This window comes from Curcuma longa, chromosome 1, assembly GCF_044706935.1.
Source record: "Curcuma longa cultivar G26 ecotype Majalengka, Jawa Barat chromosome 1, ITB_CL_G26_1.1, whole genome shotgun sequence".
Lineage (NCBI taxonomy): Eukaryota > Viridiplantae > Streptophyta > Magnoliopsida > Zingiberales > Zingiberaceae > Curcuma > Curcuma longa.
The window spans coordinates 7,441,395-7,456,722 of NC_133861.1; positions in this window are offsets into that span (position 1 = coordinate 7,441,395).

The window sequence follows — 15,328 nt, forward strand, 5'->3', positions numbered from 1 at the left end:
CACTGCATGTTAATCTACCGCCAATGTGAGTGGGGAAGTCATAGATAAATTTGAAAAACCGTTTCGGTAGATTCTTGCAGAACAAAAATTTTTCCGAAACGATCTCAAGTTGCCCGACGCGTTTAGATCGTTGGGCTCTTGTGTTTGGTTTACAGGATCCAATATAAAAAGCATAATTTAATTAAAGCGGAAACTTTAAATTATACCTCTTCGGATGAAGGATGTAGATGACCCCTCGATCTTCTGCTGTATTCCTCTCCTCTTTCTCGAACGTTGTGTGGGCAACGATCCTTCGAGAATATCTCCACCAGAATTCTCCACCAGAATTCTCCTCTCCGATGGCTAGCAAACTTTCCCTCCTTCTTAGAGAAAAGAGAAAGGGAAGAAGAGGCTGTGGCTGCCGAGAGCTTCAGCCACCAAATAATTAATTCGTGTGTTCTCTCAAAGCCAACCTTGCCCCTTCTTTTATAGCCTAGCCATCCCTTATTTATGGTATAATTAGAGCCATAAACATGGTATAATTGATCCATAAACATGGTATAATTTGATTCAATCAAATCAGAGAATTTGGCATGATTTCGGAAGTTTCCAATTCTGTCTGCGGAAGAAATAAAATTATGATTCTAATCAAATCAAATCTAATCCAGATTTGATTCTAATCAAATCAAATCTCATCTAGATTTGATTCTAATCAAATCTCATCTAGATTTGATTCTAATCAAATCAAATCTTATCCAGATTTGATTAGAAAAATCATAATTAATTTTCTCTGCGGAAGAAAATTAATAATTTCGTAACGGAAATTTTAATTGGAATTTCTTAACAAAATTTTTCTCCAGAAAAATAATTTCAGAAATTCTTAAAATTTCTTATCCGAAATTTCATATAATTTTCTTAGGTGGATACGAGGTTTTATCCAGAGGCTATAGCAGGGACCTAGAGGAGAAATTGGTTTTGGCCTCCTGATGGACTTGGGCTTCCTATGTTCTCCCTGAACACCCAACTCAAGCCCATCAATAATAACTCATTCCACTAGAGAGTTATTATTGCACTACCGCACCAATCCCATATTATTGTATGAGCTCCTTCTTACTATAAGTACATTAATCTCCCTGTGTTTAAGATATCGTATGTCCGTCAATTAAATGAGTTACTGACAACTCGAATTTAATCAACTTCTATTCCAAGAGTAGTACCACTCAACCTCATTATCATGCGGACAAGGTCCACCTGCAGGGTTTACATGATAATCCTTATGAGCTCCTCAAGGGGACATCATCAGCCTAGATTATAGGACACAGTTTCCTTCTATAATCAACAACACACCATGTACATAATACTACTTTCCAACTCATCGGGCCTTTTGATCTATCGTTCTAAATCTCACCCTTTGATGAATTAAAGAAGTACATACTAAGTACATGTGTTTGTTATTATATCGGGATTAAGAGCATGTACATCTATAGTAACAGAGGTTTGGTTCAATTATATAGTCAGTATAAATCGAACAATCCTCAGATGGTCCTATTCAATACACACTTAGTGTACTAGTATAATTTTATAGTCAAGACAGACTAAGACAAAATTACACTACAACCACTCCGATGGTTTGTCCAATCCATCTTGGTTGTGAACACTGTTTATAATCTATAAGGGACTGATAACATGGTCTTCTGAAAAGCCCTAAACTAGGTGTCACGATAGGGCTTCAAATTAGAATTTATAGATTTTATCGAAAACCCACGATAAATACAAACAAATGAAGTATAGGGGCCTCGAGTCGTGTTTTTCCAAGGACTAGTAGAAAACGGTTTAATTCGAGCTTGGGTGTGTCGTATTTTTGGGTTTTCTAAATAAAAATGGGGGTTTTGGGGTTTTGAAATGAAATGCAAATTCAAATTCAGAAAATAAATGGAGAATGCAATTTAATATCCTAATGATGAGCTGTTGAATCAAATACCCAATGAATCTAAGATGCAATTCAAGCTTCTATTCAAAATCTTAAACCTAAACTGTTTAAATTGAAACTTAAACCTAAATGTGATCTAAATTCACAATCAATGGAAACAATGAAACCAATTCAACTAGAGTTTATTTAAACTGATCAACTAATGGTAAAATGCAAGCAAAAGTTCAAACAAAGCCAAATGTCATCTGATACATTCAACAAAAGCTTGGCACGGAACAGTGAATGCAAAGTTTCAGAATTTGCAATAAAGCTTAAACAATCCTAACAACAATTAACTAACCGAATTCACTGCACTAACATCAAAATCCATCCTTAAGCTGTAAAAACTAACAAACTGATATGCAGGACCGAATTGGCACGAAACAGTGCAAATAATTCAGATTATCAGATTAAGCAAACCAGTGTTTGAACTAAGCTTGCTAAAACGATGTAAACAGGATCCACACCAAGACTAAACACTAATGGATAACCAAATTAACAAGGTTGTTAAGACACGAATTAACAAAAACAACTATTGAAAGAATTTGAAACTGCAGAAATCAGAAATTCAGAAATGAGAATGCAGCAACAGATAAACTGAAAAACTCTTCAACCCTCCCGTTGTTTTCTCGCGTGCCAGAACCCCGAAAACCGAAGAAACCCTCTCCGGTTATAAACAGAGCTCGGCACAGCACTATTTTCAGCTGGCAAAACCAGAAATCGCTCCTCCTCCTTGCTCCGATGAAGTTGCTGACCCCGTGGATGTGTTCCGCAGCCTTCAGAGAACCCCTCGTCGAGCTTGCGGCTTCGAATATCTCAGCACCTCGCCGGAACAAGTAAAAACAGAGCTCGTCGCCGCCGGAAGAAACCCTCGCCGTCGCGCGCCGTCCGGTCGCCGGATTATACCCAATCAACCGGCTTCGTACTCCTCGTGGATCAAGGAATGCAATGGAATAGGTTTGGGAAGGAAGGGGCTCGCCTACACGTACGTCGCGAGCAGGGAGAACAGGCTTCGCGCGGGGACGATGAACAGTGCGGCGGCACTGTTCATCGATTAAGTTATGGTTTTTATACGCTGATTAATCATTAATCTCAGCCGTTGATCTTGATCTGACGGTGCAGCTTGATCTAGGCTTTAGGGCTTCTTAGGGTTTCCAAAAAATTCTGAAATTTTGATCGGGCTCGATCCAGAGTCATGTCCTTCATGTTGGCTTGATCAATTTGACAAATTTGACTTGATTTGACCGCGGTTGAGCTCGAGTCGGATCCGATTTAGCCCTAAAATCAATTAAAATCCAAATTAATGCCAAAAATTCACCATTAAATCACAAAAATTATATCAAACCTCAAATTATGCAATATGGGACAAATATGGTCAAATCGATTCATTTAAATAATTATTTTCATGTAAAAGCCCAAAAATAAATCGATTTAAAATTAATAAAATCCTAATTCATCAAATTCCCCCACACTTACCCTTGAGCGTCCCGCTCAAGTCAACAAAATAAACTAGGATTGTACCCCCCTAGATCATCCTCAATCATGATTAGAAACAATTAAAAGAAAATTATCTAAGCTTGTAAAGTCTCAAAAACTTAAATCCATGGATTAGACTTGTATTTGGTTAACCGCATAGTAAGTTTCACCCTTCTTGACTAATTGAGAAAAATGCATCACACTGAATCTCACGAGGTTGTTTTCAATAGATAAATCAGTGGCTCTCACCCTAATTCTAATTCATGATCAAAAAGGAGATGGAGCTCACTCAAGCACTTAGGTTTCATGCATTTCCATAGGCTTGCTTGTTTTCTACTCTCCACTACCATTCATGATTTGGAATCCACATATACTAGGCTTATTGAAAATGTAAAGGAATCATGAACTGAAACAAATGAAATAGGAATTTAGAAATGAAAATTCAAGAGAAAAGAAATTTCAAAGAAAAAGTGAATGAAGTGGTAGACATGAGTATAGTTAAATGTAAATCAATGAACCTTGCCCTCTTTCTTCTTTCTTTCTCTTGTATCCCATTTGTTTAAGTGTGTTCTTCAAATCCATGAAGAAATTCTGATCTAAATCTTAAGATGGTTTCTCCTTTGATACATGCTCACTTCTTCTTTTTCTTTTAACTTCAAACTCACCAAATGTGCCATTTTGCGTTTCCCTTTCGAATCAAGCTCAAACCTTTCACATTTAGGTTTTACAAGAGTTAACAAATGACATCCAATCATCAAACATCAAAATTCTCTTGAGGTTCCATTTCTTGATACAAACTCCTCTTTTCTTCTTCTTCTTTTCTTTTCATCACCCAAACGTGCCATTTTGCATTTCTTCTTCGAATCAAGCCCAATTCTTTCACATTTAGGTTTCAAAAGACATAAGAAATAGCATCCAATCCTCAGGAGTCAAAATTCACCTCACATGAAACCACAATTTCAATGTATCAATGCATGCTTAATTCTGAAAATTATTGAAATTGCATTTGAAATTTGGCTTGTTCTCCCTTGTTTCTTGCTCTTTTTCTTCCATTCTTTTTGCATCATGAAGCTTGATTGATGAGGCTAATATCCATGCAAAATTTTCATGAAATCCAGATTCGGATTAATAGCAGCAAATTAGGGAACATGGCTGAAAAAATGGAGCTGAAAAACTGATTTTTCTCAAAACGAAATCTTGCTTTTCTCTCTTGTTTCTTGCTCTTTTGCCTCCATTCTTTTTGCACAATGAAGCTTGATTGATGAGGCTAATAGCCATGCAAATTTCCATGAAATTCGAATTCGGATCAGTGCCGTAAAAATTGCTCAAAGTCAGCTGAAAAATGCAAAACTGCAATTTCTGCTTTTCTTTTTCTTTTTTTTTTCTGTTTTTTTTTCTTGATTCTTTTTTGATCTGTTGCAGCTGCACTTTGAAACAACTTGACATCTGAATTTGTTGTTTAGAAAGCAACTGAAATGGAGTAGGTTTTACTGTGGTTCATCAACCGATCAGATTCTTGAAACTCTACTTGATACATTCAAATTCTTTTTTTTCTTTTTTTTTTTTTCTGTTTTTTTTTTTTTTTTCTTTTTTTTTTTCTGATCTGAATTGATGCCATCTGATTTGTATCCATGGTAGTATTGTATTCAATCCCACTTCTTCAATTGTGTTTGCAATTGGTTTGTTGAAGGAAATCCAAGCAAAAACCGGTTCAACTTCAACTTCTTTCCTTTTTTTTTTTTTTTTCTTGTTTTCTTTTTTATTTTTTTTTTTTGTTTGATTTCAATCTGATCTTTGGCATCTGAATTCTTTGCTTTCTCAACTCAATGCATTTCTACAAATATAGCTCAATCAATTTCCCTTGAAACCGATCCATAAGAAGCTTCAAAAGTCAAAATTGGCACATAACTTCTTTGTTTTGGCACATTGAACTAGCATTTGATTTTCCATTTGGTTTCACAAGCTCCATTCCTCCACATTTTGAATCCACCATTTTTTTCATCATTTCTGAACATTGTGTAACATTCTTTGTGCTCTCTAATCCGGCCATAAAACCAACTTCAAGTGCCCAAATTCACACTAAAAATTCAACTTCTTGTTTTCATCTTCATAACCTCTCATCAATTACTCCTCAACTGCATTACATTGCAAACATGACTCAATGCATCTGATATCAACTAATTTCCATCTCAATTCAGCAATTCAAAAGCAAAGAAAGCGATGAGAAGTAGCACAACTCATTTTTACCCTTTGCTTGGCACACTTTGAGCATTTGCAACCTCCTTCTTTTTGAAAAATTCACATCTTCATGTATCCTCACAAAAACCATCATAGCATCAAATAATGATGAAGATCTGAATTGCTTCAATTAAAACTCTCATTGACACCTTGCTATAACCCAAAAATGGCACAAACCATCCCTTTTGGCACACTTCTCTTCTTTTAAAAAAAAAATTTTTTTTTTTTCAAAATTTCTTCAAAATTTCAAACCTCCTCCCCCACACTTAAATCATTGACCGTCTCGGGCAAAGGAACATCAATAACATTTAAAATACCCATGTCCAAGAAAGCATGAAAAGTGAATCGAAAATGGGGAAGAAAAATTTCAAATGCAAATGGCTAAACATGGATAAAGCATGAAAGGTGGATGTTTATGGGGGGGGGAAAATTTTTAAACCTAAATAAATGTGGACCCATCATAGATATTGTAGCCTTGAAAGAAAACAAGCAAGTTCTAGATTGGCAATCACCTAAGTGCATCACACAAAATGGCTAACCTCACTAGGTATAAAAATTGCATTTTCTCAAGTTCATCAATCTAGGTTCCATCACTAAGGGTCATGCAAGCATTCCAAAGTGTTCATCCATGGATTTAAATCCTAGAATAATCAATCAAATGTAATTTTCCTTCAAAAGCTTCTAACATGATATAAAGAGGTCCTAGGGGGTACACTTTCAAGGTTCTTATTCCCTACCCTAAACCATGCATGCAAAATCCAAAATGCTCATGAAAATGAATTTTATTACTGATTTAAACTGAAAATGCAAAGTAAAAGCAACATATGGTATTAACAATGAAAAAGAAGTGAAAGTTGGAACAAACTCCCCTTCAAGTTGGGTAGATATCCATATTGTCCAATCCATCCACCTCTAGCTCCTTGACTTTCAAGCAATTTCTTGAGCCGGTGGCCATCAACATTCCTTGTAAGTCCTTTTGCTTTGCCCCTAATCTCAACCACTCCATAGGGAAAAACGTTAATAATACAAAAAGGACCTTTCCATTGATATCTCAACTTACCTTTGAACAATTTGTGCCTCGATTTGTACCAAAGAAATTTATCACCAATTCCCAACATTTTCTTAACTCTGTGTTTGTCTTGAAGATTCTTGATCTTTTCCTTGCAAAATCTAGAGTTTTCATAAGCTTCCCACCATATATCTTTAAATTCTTGAATTTGCAATTCCCTTTTCTCTTCACCTTTAATTCCAACAAAATCATCAACAGTCGTCACATGTACATCTCCATCTATCTTCAATTGTTCTTGTAAAGATTTCATCTCAAGCTGTGACTGCTCAGTATATATGAGTGATCCATGGGGCTCAGTGCAATCCCCTACACTCACATACTTATCCTCTGAATCCTCGGATGCATCAATCAATAGTGGTGATTCCTGGGGAACAGTAAAATCCCCTACACTCACCTGGCCATCTCCCTCTGAATGTAAGTCACAAGTAGGCTCCAGATCAATGGCTAAAACATGCTCTCCAACATCTAAACTGAAATCGACCTCTCTTGGTTCCTCCTCTTGAGCTGAATTATTTTTCGTTGAATTTGGGACTGATTTTTGAGTTGATGTAGCTGCTGTTCCATCTTCAAAAATTCGGTTTTCTTCATGTTCTTCCGCCAAAATTGGATTATCAACTAAGGAGGGGCTTGGTTTTGAACTTTGGCCATCAATAGATGCTGAAAAGTCAATTTCAGGGCTGTTTTGGGCTGGAAATGAAGCTGCTGGAATTTCTTCATGAAAATTTGAATTTTGAGCTAGCCCTTTGTTCATGTCGCTTACAAGTTGCTCAAGTTGTTTTTCCATGGTTTGTAGTGTCAAAATATTCTTTTGTTGTTGTTGTAAGACTTGTTGCATCATTTCAATGGAATTCCCATAGTCGACTTGGTTTGAAACTGAGTTTTGTTGCTCTTGAAATGGGAAAGGCTGCTCAAAATTGTTGGAAAATTGCTGAAAATTCTGATATGGTGGCTGAAATTGTGGTTGTTGGTAATTTGAGAATTGAGGCTGAAAATTTTGAGATTGTTGCTGAAACTCATTGTAGTTTTGCTGGAATTGTTGTGGTGGCTGGTATGGATGTTGAAAATTCTGCTCTTGATACTGAAACTGTTGGTTCACTTGTTGAAAATCCTGATAAGGTTGTTGGAATTGATATTGAGGATGTCCACTCTGAAAATCTTGCTGATAAGGATGATAGGGTTGCTGAACTTGTTGAAATTGGAGTTGATTTTGCTGTTGAAATTGTTGAGAGGGTTGCTGATGATAAAATGAGTCTCCGTACCACATCCTCTCAATCAATGTATCAAACTCCACCTGCAAACCAACAATGATGAAGAATCAAGTAGATACACAATCAAATCAAGAAAAATAGAAATAAAGAAATGAAAACTATGCACAAGCTAAAATCAAACAATTTCTACTAGTTATTCCCCGGCAACGGCGCCAAAATTTGAAAAGCCCTAAACTAGGTGTCACGATAGGGCTTCAAATTAGAATTTATAGATTTTATCGAAAACCCACGATAAATTCAAATAAATGAAGTATAGGGGCCTCGAGTCGTGTTTTTCCAAGGACTAGTAGAAAATTGGTTTAATTCGAGCTTGGGTGTGTCGTATTTTTGGGTTTTCGAATAAAAATGGGGTTTTGGGGTTTTTGAAATGAAATGCAAATTCAAAATCAAGAAAATAAATGCAAAATGCAATTTAATATCCTAATGATGAGCTGTTAAATCAAATACCCAATGAATCTAAATGCAATTCAAACAAGTTCTAATCAAAATATTAAACCTAAACTGTTGAAATTGAAACTTAAACCTAAATGTGATCTAAATTCAACAATGCTAATGATGCTCAACAAGAAACCAAACAACTAGATTTATTTAAACTGATCAAACTAATTGTAAAAAGTTCAAACAAAGCCAAATGCTCAAAATCATACATACATTCAACAAAAGCTTGGCACGGAACAAATTTCAAAGTTTCAGAATTTGCAATAAAGCTTAAACAATCCTAACAACAAAACCACCGAGCTAATTCACTAAACTAACATCAAAATCCAAATTGTAAAACCCTAACAAACTGAAATGACCGATTTGGCACAAAACAGTGCTGATCAAGCAATCAGAGTTTGAAATTTTCAAGCAGTCAAATTTGAAAGCTAAGCTGTGAAAAACCTAAAGCTAAACAAAATCCAAACAACTAAACTAACCACATAACCAAATTAACAAGGTTGTTAAGAAACAGAATTGGAAAAAACAAGAAATTGAAACAATTTAAAGAAAAAATCAGAAATCAGAAATTCAGAAATGCAGAAAAACAGTAAACATCCATCCCATCCCCTTCTCGATCGTTGTTTCCTCAGCTGGGTGTCAAACAAGCTTTGAATCCACAATGTGGCTTCACTGATTCCCTTGGAGCTTCAAACTGGTTGTTGAGGTGTTTTGCTCGCTGCCAGAACCCTGAATTTGCCCGGAAGAAACCCTCTCCGGTTATAAACAGAGCTCGGCACAGCACTGTAATTTTCAGCTGGCAAAACTGGATTCCTTGCTTCCTCTCTTGCTCCGATGACTTGCTGCTGTGACTGACAAGGGATGCTTCACGCTCCTCAGGAGAACCCCTCGTCAGAGCTTCGCGGCTTCGGATTTCGCAGCAGGATCGCCGGAACAAGTCAAAACAGGGTGAACGCCGCCGGAAGAAACCCTCGCCGTCGCGCGCCGTCCGGTCGCCGGATTATACCCAATCAACCGGCTTCGGACTCTTCAGTGGATCAAGGAATGCAATGGGATAGGTTTGGGAGGAAGATGGGCTGCGCCGTACACGTACGTCGCGCGAGCAGAGGAGGCTTCTCGCGCGGGGACGATGAACAGTGCGGCGCAGCCACTGTTCATCGATTAAGTTATGGTTTTTATACTCTGATTAATTGATTAATCTCAGCCGTTGATTCTTGAATCTGACGGTCTGAGCTTGATCTAGGCTTTAGGGCTTCTTAGGGTTTCCAAAAAATTCTGAAATTTTGATCGGGCTCGATCCAGTCATGTCCTTCATGTTGGCTTGATCAATTTGACAAATTTGACTTGATTTGACCGCGGTTGAGCTCGAGTCGGATCCGATTTAGCCCTAAAATCAATTAAAATCCAATTAATGCCAAAAAATCACCATTAAATCACAAAAATTATATCAAACCTCAAATTATGCAATATGGGACAAATATTCACCAAGGACCAAGTCCGAGGACTCTCCTAAGAGCATGAATCTGTCAGGTTGTCTAACAACCCTCCCACTACGACGAGGCACCACCTGTTCTTGTGCATTTTCTGTGACACGCGGTGCAGTTACTTGTGGTATCTCATCTTGCACTATTGGTACTGAAGTGGGTGTATCTCCTCTAACTTCCTCAAGAACAATTTTACTCGTGGGCTTGTGGTTCATTACATAGTCCTCTTCTAAAAATCGGGCATTCGTGCTAACGATGACCTTCTGATCTTTAGGACTATAAAACAAACCACCTTTCGTTCCTCTAGGATAACCCACAAACAGACGAACTTCTGTACGTGATTCCAACTTATCAGCTTCTCCCTTCAGCACATGTGCTGGACTCCCCCAAATCCGAATGTGTCTTAGACTAGGTTTACGCCAGCATATCCCCAGAACGAATTTGGTAACTCTGAATAACTCATCATTGACCTAACCATTTCCATAAGAGTCCTATTCCTTCGTTCCGCCACACCGTTCTGTTGGGGTGTACCAGGTGCGGACAATTGGGATTGAATCCCAGCCTCTGATAAGTAATTCCTAAACTCTCCTAAGAGGTACTCACCACCACGATCAGACCGTAGTGTCTTGATACTTTTACCATGATGTTTCTCCACATCAGCCTTGTACTCTTTGAATTTATCAAAGCACTCAGACTTGCGGCGCATTAGGTAAATGTATCCATATCTCGAATAGTCGTCTATAAAAGAGACGAAGTATTCGAAACCACCTCTTGCCTGGATAGTCATAGGACCACACAAATCAGAGTGAACCAATTCCAACACATCTTTGGCTCTATACCCCTTAGCCTTGAAAGGCCTCTTGGTCATTTTACCTTCCAAGCAGGATTCACAAGTTGGAAAATTTTCAACCGCCAGTGAACCCAAAGGTCCATCGGCTACCAACCTTTGAATTCTACTCAAGTTAATATGACCTAACCTTAGATGCCAAAGATATGTTTGGTTCATTTGTGAAGGTTCTTTTCTCTTAAGGTTAGTAGATGTGCTATTAGATTCTACTTGTTGCACTGTGGGAGTTATTGGATTTAAAATGTATAAATTGCCAACCAATGTACCAGAACAGATATTAACCCTATTTTTCTTGATAATAACTTTATCATCAAAAGAAACAGAATATCCATCCAAAAACAATTTAGAAACTGAAATTAAATTCTTTCTAAAATTTGGTACATAAAGACAATTTCTTAAAACCAGAATTCTATTTCTATCAAAAGATAAATAGACGTCTCCCACTGCAACAGCTGCCACCTTTGTAGCGTTGCCCATGTAGACGGTAATCTCTCCTTCACTCAGTCGTCGGGTTTCCTGGAACCCCTGCAAGGTATTACAGACATGATCAGTGGCTCCTGTATCTACACACCAGGTACTGGTAGATAGCACCGCTAAACATGTTTCAACGACTAAAGAAAAAGATATACCTTTCTTGTTCTCCTTTTTGTGAGGACAATCCGCCTTCCAATGTCCAGACTGCTTGCATGTAAAGCACTTGCCCTTTGGCTTCTTTACACCTGTGCGAGGTCCTTTCACCGTCTTTGCCGAACCAGCTGGTTTCTTCTTCTTCTTTCCTTTCGGTTTAGAAGCAGATACCTTTTCAGCAATGTGAACCTGAGAACTTTGACAAAATAGTCCTTCTGCTGCCTGGAGTTCTGTCAGTAGTTCCGCCAATGAATAAGTCCTTTTATTCATGTTATAGTTCAGGCGAAACTGCTCAAAACATTTGGGCAGTGTTTGGAGAATGATATCGACCTGGGTTTCCCCGTCGATTTCTCCTCCAAGGACTTCTATCTCATTCAAATGAGCCATCATTTTAAGGATGTGATCCCTCACGGGTGTCCCCTCCTTCATGGTGGTTGTCATTAAGTTTCTCATTGCCTCTTGCCTAGCAGCTCGATCCTGATGCCCGAAGAGTTCCTTGAGATTGAGCATCATGTCATAGGCAGTAGGCATTGACTGATGCTGATGTTGCAGCACATTTGACATAGATGCCAAAATGTAACACCGCGCCATCTCATCTGCCTTCACCCACTTCCTATGTCTCTCTATCTCTTCTTCAGTCGCATCCTTCCTCAGGTAAGCTAGGACATTCATGGACAAGTACAAACTTGTACTCCTCCGCAGTCAAGACAATGTCCAAGTTGCGTTTCCAATCTATGTAGTTAGGACCAGTAAGTTTATTTTCTTTGAGAATAACGGCTAGTGGGTTGAAAGTCATTCTAAGACCTGAGAATCACAAAGTCAAAACTTTAGAATTCAGAATTATATTGATTTCCTCAAACAATATAATTTAAATTCAACCAACACCTCAAACACCGGGAATTTCGTATGCCACGATAGTGTGGACGTATACGAATTCAAGCATTTGTAAGAGGAGGGTTTTTACCCATTAATTTTATTATCTTGTCAACCTAACTTTTTGACAAATAAAATTAATAGTTGGTTTGACTTTGGTCACACAAATAATAGCAGTGACTCCGATGGGGAGGATACTATTAATTGTGTCTAAGTGTTCACCATTACTTGATACTAAGTCCATTATTTAGGATTTGTATGCCACGATCGTGTGGACGTATACATTCCTAAATAATTTCCTATAACCATCCATAAAGGAAGTTTGTTCTAGTGATCCGCAATCAAACTCATCCGATGGGGAGGAAGGCACTATAGCCAACGCGCAAGTTTGACGCATCACTTACAAACCAGTAATGGAGACCACGGGAATAAATAATTCCCTCTCCCACTTAGTTATTTAATGCGAGGAATTTTAATTATATTTGCATATTTAATAATTCAAAATTAGTCTCCAGGTTGTGGCGAGGCAAAGACCTTCTTCCCCAAAAGACGCAAAGCCTTATGGGTTATTGGAGCAACAACCACTCCTAGACAAGACTAATTTAGGAATTAATTAAATTATGCGAATATAATTTATGCCAAGCATTACCTAGTATTACCTAAGTATGCCTTAACTTTAATTATGCATGCATATATAATAATTCAAAAATTAGTCTCCAGGCTGTGGCGAGGCAAAGGCCTTCTTCCCCAAAAGACGCAAGGCCTTATGAGTTATTGGAGCAACAACCACTTCTAGACAAGACTAATTTAGGAATTATTTATGTTATGCACATATAATTAAACATTAAGCATGACCCAACACTATCTATACACGCTAAACTAAGCATGATCATAAATAGTATATTCAATGCTTATGACAGTAAAGAAATAAAGCATATAATTAAATAGCATAAAAGAAAGCAATAAATATGGAAATAAAATTATTTCCAACTATTATGGCATCTTCTATATCCGCCGTTCTTCTATATGCCTTCTTTGCCGTCGTGTCCATCTTGTTCCTTCTCCGCTGCGTCTCCGGTTCTCATCGTAGCACCACGCGTCGAGAGTACAAGAAAAATTAAAATTTACATCTTTTGATCCTACACCCCACGAAGGGGTTTACATGTAATCTAGATCAAACAGTAAATTAAAATCTATACAGCGTCCCGCTGTGCTTAAATTATTATTACACACATGCAATCACACACACATACAATTTAGGCCATAATAGTTGGATCTTAGGAATCCTGCAACCACAGAGTTAATCTACTTGCAATTCCTACTATTATCCTGCCTAAACTTATGTATGAAAAGTGCATAATAACTGAAACCAAACACACAGAGCCCTAACCAACGCTCTGATACCACTGAAGGGAAAGTCTTGAAAAACCGTTTCGGTAAATTCTTGCAGAACAAAAATTTTTCCGAAACGATCTCAAGTTGCCCGATCGTTGGGCTCTTGTGTTTGGTTTACAGGATCCAATATAAAAAGCATAATTTAATTTAAAGCGGAAACATTAAATTATACCTCTTCGGATGAAGGATGTAGATGACCCCTCGATCTTCTGCTGTATTCCTCTCCTCTTTCTCGAACGTTGTGTGGGCAACGATCCTTCGAGAATATCTCCACCAGAATTCTCCACCAGAATTCTCCTCTCCGATGGCTAGCAAACTTTCCCTCCTTCTTAGAGAAAAGAGAAAGGGAAGAAGAGGCTGTGGCTGCCGAGAGCTTCAGCCACCAAATAATTAATTCGTGTGTTCTCTCAAAGCCAACCTTGCCCCTTCTTTTATAGCCTAGCCATCCCTTATTTATGGTATAATTAGAGCCATAAAAAATCTAATCCAGAGATTTGATTCTAATCAAATCAAATCTCATCCAGATTTGATTCTAATCAAATCTCATCTAGATTTGATTCTAATCAAATCAAATCTTATCCAGATTTGATTAGAAAAATCATAATTAATTTTCTCTGCGGAAGAAAATTAATAATTTCGTAACGGAAATTTTAATGTTTCTTAAACATTGATGGTTTAATTCTCAGTTATTAGATATTTTCTTCCGATAGATGATAAATATAAAAATTAGATTGTTAACTGTCCCATATTAGTACTTTTGGATTTATTTTCATAACAAAAATGATATACTATATGAAAAATGTAATATGAAATTTAATATAATATATTTCTTTATGTCATATTAAATTTCGTGTTATATTTTTCACATTGTTCTTTTCATAATTGATAGAAAATTCATGTATGTCGAATCGTTCACTTTAAGATTAATTGATCATTTTAAAATTAAGTGATTCGGATTAGATATGTTAGTTTAAAAAAAATAACAATGATCAAGATAATTAATTTTATATTTAAATACAAATGTTGCAATAAAGTTGATATAAAAAAAAATTTCATTAATGGAAAGAAAAGAGAAGATAGTAGGGAATAATAATTTTTTATATTTTTAACTGGACGTAAAAGAAAGTTTATTAAAATAATATATTATTTTATTTGAGATGAATAAAAAGAGAATGAAAATTAAATATATAAAATTATTAAAAAAATTATTTTTAAAATTATATTATTTTTTTATAATATTAATATTTATTTTATAAATATAAAATAATTATTTTTAATTGAAAAATTAATTTTTTATTATAAATGGATTAATAGATTATATTTATTAATTTAATTTATATTTTAAATGAATTACGTGTTTAATGTAAGGATTTCGACAAAGGTATTATTTATAAATTTATCATAAGATATTAATATTATATTATTGTAATATATCATAGTGATTTGAAATTTGTAATTGAAAATTAATTAATCTATGAATTTATTTTAAAAAATTATAATTAACTAATAACAAACATAGATTTCAATGAAGAAAAAACTGAATGAAAAAGATCGTGAGGAACGAAAAAAAATTAAATTAAATAAATTATTTAAAAATTAATATTTTAAAAAAAAATAAACTTAAAATAAATAATATTTAAAATTATTTTTTTAAATTAAAATGTA